Source organism: Ranitomeya variabilis, chromosome 4 (genome assembly GCF_051348905.1).
Source record: "Ranitomeya variabilis isolate aRanVar5 chromosome 4, aRanVar5.hap1, whole genome shotgun sequence".
Taxonomy (NCBI): domain Eukaryota; kingdom Metazoa; phylum Chordata; class Amphibia; order Anura; family Dendrobatidae; genus Ranitomeya; species Ranitomeya variabilis.
Genome location: NC_135235.1, coordinates 451193578 through 451202652, shown reverse-complemented (window position 1 = coordinate 451202652; position 9075 = coordinate 451193578). Strand labels below are relative to the sequence as shown.

General features: G+C 50.7%; 1 long non-coding RNA gene across 1 annotated transcript; it reads left to right on the top strand.

Annotated features, from left to right (window-relative positions):
- Nucleotides 1-3818: 3818 nt before the first annotated feature.
- LOC143765161 (uncharacterized) lies at nt 3819-8144 on the top strand. Its single transcript, XR_013213328.1, has 2 exons — nt 3819-4159; nt 7835-8144. It is a non-coding gene; the product is annotated as an uncharacterized LOC143765161 (long non-coding RNA).
- The last annotated feature ends 931 nt before the right edge of the window (nt 8145-9075 follow it).

The window sequence follows — 9075 nt, the reverse complement described above, 5'->3', positions numbered from 1 at the left end:
TTTTTTCTCCAATGTGGAGCTTACTCTTTGCCACATGGGTTTTATTTTGCCTTCCTCTGGGTCAACATGTTAGGGCATGTTAGGTTAGGCTATGGGTTGAACTAGATGGACTTAAAGTCTTCCTTCAACCTTAAAAACTATGTTACTATGTTACCTTGATACACTGCATATAATATTGCTCTATACTATACTGTAAAAATAAAACATGCTGATGTTTTTCTGAAGCAACATGTCAATGTCATATCCTATGTAAATAAAATACCTATTTGCAGGGACATAGCTTTAGTCTTAACCCTAAGGTGGCCAACGAGCCTTCTGCCACATAAAAAGAACAAATATTATAAATGGCACGTAACTAGTGAGATGCCTTTCTATAGATAGTGCATTGTGGCCCAGGACCTTTAAGTTCCACCTGTTCCAGCATGTTACTTTGTATTTTAATCTCCTAAAATAATCCTTATCATTAATGTATATATTAAGTTCTCAGAGCGTAGCAATGGCTGTAATTCAGTATTAAAGGGATAAATGGCAATGTCTGTGTTCAAATGAGAATCGAATACTGCTCCTCACCCACGTATCCCTCAGGGATAATATAAAAAGAGGTTAGTGTGTCAATCCCTTTACACTAATCATAAAGTAAATTAATGATCTGGTATTTCCCAAAGACGCATGAAAACAAATCTCTCAACCCCCCACCCTTACCCCCCACGCCTGAGCCTCTTCATTTCTGGCTAATTAGCATTCATTTCCTTTAAACAGTAGACAGTAAGGGGCCCTGCTCATTTCTATGGCCCCAAGTTCATTACCTCTTACAGACGAAGCGAGGAGAAAGAGGCAATTAGAGCCATGGGATGCGTCCTTCATTTAGAAAGCCTAATACGGGAATGACTTGCATTTAACCCATGCAGAATAATCACACATGTCCTCTGTTGACATACTGTCATGTCACATCCTTCTCTCTTCATTAATCCCTTTTCATCCTGATCTATCTTCTTGCCCTCTGACATTTTCTCCTTATTCTGTTTTCCTTTTTTTCCCTGCACAAGTTCTTAAAGAACATTTCCTTGAAATAAAAGAAATGTTTGGTTAACCCTTTCTGTCAAGATTCTAAAAAACAAATCAATTAATCTATTTCTTAGTTTTCTTAGCTGTACATGAAAAGTTAGGTGACAGTGAATATAGCTGCCTTGACAGGTTCCACACGATTTTTTGTAAAGAATCCATCAACTCAAATAGGCTACAACCTGCAGTAACCGCCGATCGACCAAACCGCTGCATGACCAGCTCTATCCTCACCTACTGTATCCTCACCCATCCCTTGTAGATTGTGAGCCCTCGCGGGCAGGGTCCTCTCTCCTCCTGTACCAGTTGTGACTTGTATTGTTCAAGATTATTGTACCTGTTTTTATTATGTATACCCCTCCTCACATATAAAGCGCCATGGAATAAATGGTGCTATAATAATAAATAATAATAATAATAAATAGGCATCCGTGAACAGTCTTCGTGATAGTTCCTCCTCTTAGCAGGTCCAAAGGGCTTCCCATTATTCACCTTTTTGTCCCTGCACAGGGATCTTGCCTTAACTATAAGGGTCCTTGGGTTATGTCCACGGAGTAGCTGCTAGCCAATGGAGGGAAAACTGTGTTCAATTGAGGGGAAACCATTTTTGACTGGGTCAGAATGAGAGAGACAAAGTCGGGTTTCGTTTTATATATATATATATATATATATATATATATATATATATATATATATATATATACAGTATATGCCATAGAGACACATATATATATTTATATTTACTTCAGCGCGATAATGTTGAAAAGCCGGTAATTCAATTGCCGGCTTTTCATTTCTCCTGTCTAAACCCGACATGATATGAGACAAGGTTTACATACAGTAAACCATGTCATATCCCCCTTTTTTTTTGCATATTCCACACTACTAATGTTAGTAGTGTGTATGTGCAAAATTTCGGCGATGTAGCTATTAAATTTAAGGGTTAAATCGCGAAAAAAATTGGCGTGGGCTCCCGTGCAATATTCTCCGCCAGAGTGGTAAAGCCAGTGACTGAGGGCAGATATTAATAGCCAGGAGAGGGTCCATGGTTATTGGCCCCCCTGGCTACAAACATCTGCCCCCAGCCACCCCAGAAAAGGCACATCTGGGAGATGCGCCTATTCTGGCACTTGGCCACTCTCTTCCCACTCCCGTAGAGCGGTGGGATATGGGGTAATGAAGGGTTAATGCCACTGTCACCACCCCGCGGTCCGGGGCACCTACTTTCTCTTCCCCGCCTGTTCTTACCTCCTCCGGTTCTGTCCTGAGCCAGCAGGGTCACGCTCCGGTCATCCGCCGGCGCTCCGGGGTCCATCCCTGCAGACATGCTGCCCGGGTCCTTGCTCCCATGTCTGCTGCACTTCCTCGTTCCTCTCCCTCTCCTAGGGAGTGCATAGGGGGCGGGCAGGCCAGCTCTCTGGCTTCTTAAACGGCCAGCCCGTTCCTACTCACTGCCCCTCCTCCCGGCCTATCACCTGCAGGCTGGAGGGATAAAAGGATCTCAGTCACTCCTGGACTCCGCCTGGGCAACTTCTATTATCCTGAAGTTGCTGCTCCAGGTCTTGTCCTGCTATGCTTACCAATCCAGTTTGCCTGCCTTACTCTGTGTTCCTTTTTCCCCTAGGATCGTGTCTGGCCTTCTCGGCATCCTGTGTCCTGGATCCTGGACGATTCCCTGCAGTCTTCAGCCTGCTTCCTAGTTCCACGTTCTGCCCTGTCTTTTCAGTTCATTTCTCCCCAGCCTCCTAGGTCGGTTTAACACAGGTGTCTGCTTCATCGGACCCTCTATTGGTGGTCAAGGGGAAATCCCTGTATAGGGGTCACTCCAAGCCTTGGACTCCTTAGAGGCACCCTGGTGTTGTGGTCCTGTGGCCCTCCTTTGGGGAGTCTCCCCTAGTATTTGTATTACTTTACAATAAACCTTTTGAACCTGCTTTCTTGGTCTGGCTCTCCCTTCCTGGTATCAGCAACCGCTGTATTTGCGGTCCAGAGGGTCCACCCGATAGACCCATCTGTAGGGCGTGACAGATTTTGCCCAGGCCATGGACCCCGCTGATGCCAGGTTCGATGCTCAGAGGGAGCTTGCTAGTCTCCGCCAGAGCCAGGAACAGGTTGTTGTGTTCATGCGGACCCTGGAGGCCCGTCTAGGTTCCCCTCAGGGGGTGGATGCATCTTACTCCTCTCATCTTGCAGATCTACATCAGGAGCTGGATCAACAAGGACGGATACAGACCCAGATGCTGGAGTACATGACGTCTGTTGACGAGCGGCTCTCGAATCTACAGCGGTCTCCTCCTGCCCCGGTTACTGCACCCGTGTTGGATCCCGTTGCCGTAGGAGGCGTCTTCTCTTCCCCTCGTCTCTGCAAACCCACCAGGTACTCTGGGGATCCAAAAATGTGCAGGGGTTTCATCAACCAATGCCAGCAGCATTTCAGGCTTCTCCCTCATCAATACCCTACGGATGTGGCGAAAGTGGCCTTTCTGGCATCACACCTGGAGGGCGAGGCCTTGGCCTGGTTCAACCCACTACTGGAGAGAGAGGACCCCATTGTATCTGATCTGCGGTCCTTCTTGGACACCTTCCGGAAGATCTTTGATGAGCCAGGTCGAGTGGCTTCGGCCACGGAGGAGTTGTTCAGCTTACAGCAAGGTACTCTCTCGGTTGGCCAATACGCCATACAGTTTCGCACTTTGGCTTCGGAGCTTCGCTGGTCTGACGAGCCCCTGATCGGTGTCTTCCGGAGAGGGTTATCCAGTCACCTGAAGGACGAGCTTGCCGTACGAGACCTCCCCGATACCCTGGACGAATACATCTCCCTTGCCGTCCGGATGGACCGCCGCCTACAAGAACGCACCAAGGAGAGAGCCCAGGAGAGAAGACCACCTCGATTGGCACCCTCTTTACAGAGGCCCCTGTTACCAGGTAACGCCTCGTCTGCCGAAGCACCCGAACCCATGGAGGTGGATCGTCTCCGGCTGAGTCCCCGGGAGCGTGAGGAGAGAGTCGCCCGGAGGTTGTGTCTCTATTGTGGTGGCTCCAACCACTTCCGCCGGCAATGTCCCAGAAGACCGGAAAACTCCTCCACCTAGGACAGGTAAGAGAGGCCATCCTAGGTGAGAGTGATACCTCTCTACCATTAACTGTTTCCATACAGGTGAAAATTGGTGACAGGCGGTTCTCAGAGTTGGCGTATTTGGACTCGGGATCTGCAGGTAACTTTATTCAGCGAGACATGGCTCTCCGCCTCGGCATCCCTATACACCCCCTGCAGCATCCCCGCACCATTACCTCCGTTGATGGGAGACCCCTACAAGACTCCGTTGAGGGCATTACCAGTGAGGTGGAGATTCAGATCGGAGCTCTCCATACTGAGAGGATTGCCTTTCTCGTGCTACCCACTCTCTCCCCACCTTTCTTGCTCGGTCTGCCATGGCTGCGTATGCATGAGCCAGTCATAGACTGGCGAAGTGGGGAGATCCAGCGTTGGGGTTCGGCCTGCCATAGCCATTGCCTGCTGTCCGTCCGGCCTATCCGTTTGCCTCCCTCACCTACGTCCTTGCCTGGACTTCCGGAGGCCTACTGGGCATATGCGGACGTCTTCGATAAACGAGAAGCAGAGGTCTTGCCCCCGCACAGGCCTTATGATTGTCCCATCGATTTGGTTCCAGGTGCCTCTTTTCCTACAGGACGAATCTACCCACTGTCCCCTGCTGAGACCCAGGCGATGTCAGAATACGTCACAGACAGCTTGGCCCGGGGATTCATCCAGAGGTCCACATCCCCTGTCGGAGCCGGGTTCTTCTACGTGAAAAAGAAGGACGGGTCTTTGCGTCCTTGCATTGACTACCGTGGATTAAACGCCATCACGGTAAAGAATAAGTACCCTCTGCCTCTTATTCCAGAACTCTTCGATCGGCTCCGGGGAGCCCGGTTGTTCACCAAGCTGGACCTGCGAGGGGCTTACAACCTTGTCCGCATCCAGGCCGGTGACGAGTGGAAAACCGCCTTCAACACCCGTGATGGTCACTTCGAATACCGGGTGATGCCCTTCGGACTGTGCAATGCACCAGCCGTCTTCCAGGAGTTCGTGAACGACGTCTTCCGTGACTTGCTGTACGTATGTGTTGTGGTATACCTAGATGACATCTTGGTTTTCTCCCCAGACCTACCCACACACAGAAGAGACGTCCGACGAGTTCTCCTTCGATTACGGGAGAACCGCTTGTACGCCAAGTATGAGAAATGCCTCTTCGAGCGGTCTTCTCTGCCGTTCCTTGGATACATCGTCTCTGACTCTGGGCTGGAGATGGATCCTGATAAGGTGTCGGCCATCATGAACTGGCCTCGGCCGGTCGGGATCAAAGCCATCCAGCGCTTCTTGGGATTCGCCAACTACTACCGGCAGTTTATCCCGCACTTCTCGGATCTGGTCAAACCCCTCACTGCACTCACACGCAAGGGAACACCTGCTAATGGATGGGCTCCAGAGGCTGAGTGCTCCTTCCAGGCACTCAAACGGGCCTTCTCCTCCGCACCAGCCCTGCACAGGCCCGTCGCTGAGAAGCAGTTCTTTCTGGAGGTGGACGCATCCTCCACAGGTGCCGGGGCCGTCCTCACGCAGAGAGCCGCCTCCGGACGTAAGGTCTCTTGCGGCTTCTTTTCGAAGGCCTTTTCCCCCTGTGAGCGGAATTACTCCATTGGTGACCGTGAGTTGCTTGCCATCAAAATGGCCTTGGAGGAGTGGCGTTACCTCCTAGAGGGAGCAGTGCACCCGGTGGTGATCTACACTGACCACAAGAACTCGGCCTATCTCCACTCTGCCCAGAGGCTCAATCCTCGCCAGGCCCGTTGGTCTTTATTCTTTGCTCGGTTTGATTACCGTCTTCATTTTCGTCCCGCAGATAAGAATGTCAAGGCTGACGCCCTCTCCCGCTCTTTTCTTACCGACGATCATGAGGAGGAACCTCGTCCCATCATCGATCCATCCAAGGTGATCATGGTTGCACCGCTCCGACTGTCGCAGGTACCCCCAGGGAAGACGCTGGTGCCTGAACCTAATCGAGAACGCATCCTCCGCTGGGGACATTCCTCCTTACTAGCTGGGCACGCGGGTCTGACTAAGACCCTACAGTTGATCGGCCGGTACTACTGGTGGCCTGGGATGCGTCAAGAGGTGACAGACTACGTCTCTGCCTGTTCTTCCTGTGCCTGCAACAAGACCCCCAAACGGCTTCCCGCCGGTCAACTCTTGCCCTTGCCTGTACCATCAAAACCATGGCAACACATTGCGATGGACTTCATCACGGATCTTCCTGCATCCTCCGGGAATACTGTCATCTGGGTCGTGGTGGACAGATTTTCCAAGATGGGTCACTTCGTTTCTCTGCCTGGTCTTCCTTCGGCACCCAAGCTGGCCGAGTTGTTTGTTCTACATATCCTCCGGTTGCATGGGTTACCCTCCAACATTGTTTCCGATAGGGGAGTTCAATTCGTGTCCCGATTCTGGCGGTCTCTCTGCAGGAAACTCGATATTACCTTGGACTTCTCTTCGGCTTATTATCCACAGACTAACGGACAGGTGGAACGGGTAAACCAGGTGTTGGCAGGTTATCTACGGCACTTTGTCAACGCACACCACGACAACTGGACGTCCCTACTGCCTTGGGCGGAGTTCTCGTACAATAATCATGTTGGTGAGTCTTCACGTAACACTCCATTCTTTATTGTATATGGGCAGCACCCGAGGATCCCGACCCCCTTGGACATCGCTACTACCAATCCTGCAGCAGAGGCCGTGGCTCGTGACTTTGCCGACATCTGGAACAAGACTCGTGTAGCTCTTGAGAAAGCATCCCAGCGTATGAAGGACCATGCTGACAAAAGAAGACTTGATGCCCAGATGTTTCAACCGGGTGACAAGGTATGGTTATCAGCCAAGTACGTCCGCCTTAAGGTGCCCTCCTTCAAGCTCGGACCTCGGTACATCGGACCGTTCGAGGTGTCCCGGAGACTCAACGATGTGTGCTATCAGCTACGACTGCCTCCTTCTCTGCGAATACATAATTCTTTCCACCGTTCCCTCCTCAAGCCTGTGATCCTCAACCGCTTCTCCCAGGATCCGGGAGAGCGTCCTCCTCCTATATCGGCCAATGACGAGTATGAGGTCAGTGCCATTCTGGACGTGAAGAAGAGAGGGCGTGCCACATGGTACCTGGTCGACTGGAAGGGGTTTGGTCCTGAGGAGAGGTCCTGGGAACCGGAGGGCAACATCCATGCTCCTCGTCTCCTACGTCGGTTCCTTGCCAGTCGCCGCCCGGGGGGGCCTGGAGGGGGGGGTACTGTCACCACCTCGCGGTCCGGGGCACCTACTTTCTCTTCCCCGCCTGTTCTTACCTCCTCCGGTTCTGTCCTGAGCCAGCAGGGTCACGCTCCGGTCATCCGCCGGCGCTCCGGGGTCCATCCCTGCAGACATGCTGCCCGGGTCCTTGCTCCCATGTCTGCTGCACTTCCTCGTTCCTCTCCCTCTCCTAGGGAGTGCATAGGGGGCGGGCAGGCCAGCTCTCTGGCTTCTTAAACGGCCAGCCCGTTCCTACTCACTGCCCCTCCTCCCGGCCTATCACCTGCAGGCTGGAGGGATAAAAGGATCTCAGTCACTCCTGGACTCCGCCTGGGCAACTTCTATTATCCTGAAGTTGCTGCTCCAGGTCTTGTCCTGCTATGCTTACCAATCCAGTTTGCCTGCCTTACTCTGTGTTCCTTTTTCCCCTAGGATCGTGTCTGGCCTTCTCGGCATCCTGTGTCCTGGATCCTGGACGATTCCCTGCAGTCTTCAGCCTGCTTCCTAGTTCCACGTTCTGCCCTGTCTTTTCAGTTCATTTCTCCCCAGCCTCCTAGGTCGGTTTAACACAGGTGTCTGCTTCATCGGACCCTCTATTGGTGGTCAAGGGGAAATCCCTGTATAGGGGTCACTCCAAGCCTTGGACTCCTTAGAGGCACCCTGGTGTTGTGGTCCTGTGGCCCTCCTTTGGGGAGTCTCCCCTAGTATTTGTATTACTTTACAATAAACCTTTTGAACCTGCTTTCTTGGTCTGGCTCTCCCTTCCTGGTATCAGCAACCGCTGTATTTGCGGTCCAGAGGGTCCACCCGATAGACCCATCTGTAGGGCGTGACAGCCACCTTGCTATTGTAAGGTGACATTAAGCCAGATTAATAATGGAGAGGCGTCAATTCTGACACCTATCCATTATTAATCCAATTGTATGAAAGGGTTAAAAAACACACACACATGATTAAAAAGTATTTTAATGAAATAAACACACAGGTTGTTTTAATATTTTATTGCTCTCTCAATCCACCTGAAGACCCTCGCTTGGAAAAATAATAAACCAACAATATACATACCCTCTGATGAATTGTCACGTTCCACGAGGTAAATCCATCTGAAGAGGTTAAAATAGTTTACAGGCAGGAGCTCTGCTATAATGCAGCTGTGCTCGTGCCTGTAAACCCCGGCGAATGAAGGAAATGGAGGTCAATGACCTATAGTTGCCTTCAGTCGCGGTGATGCGCCCCCTGGTGGATGTCCTCATGAACTGCAGCCTGGGAACTTTTTCCCACGCTCCAGGTCATATGAGGACTTCCACCAGGGGGCGCATCACCGCGACTGAAGGTAACTATAGGTCATTGACCTACATTTCCTTCATTCGCCAGGGTTTACAGGCACGAGCACAGCTGCATTATAGCAGAGCTCCTGCCTGTAAACTATTTTAACCCTTTCAGATGGATTTACCTCGTGGGACGTGACAGTTCATCAGAGGGTATGTATATTGTTGGTTTATTACTTTTCCAAGCAAGGGTCTTCAGGTGGATTGAGAGAGCAATAAAATATTAAAACAACCTGTGTGTTTATTTCATTAAAATACTTTTTATTCATGTGTGTGTGTTTTTTAACCCTTTCATACAATTGGTTTAATAATGGATAGGTGTCAGAATTGACGCCTCTCCATTAT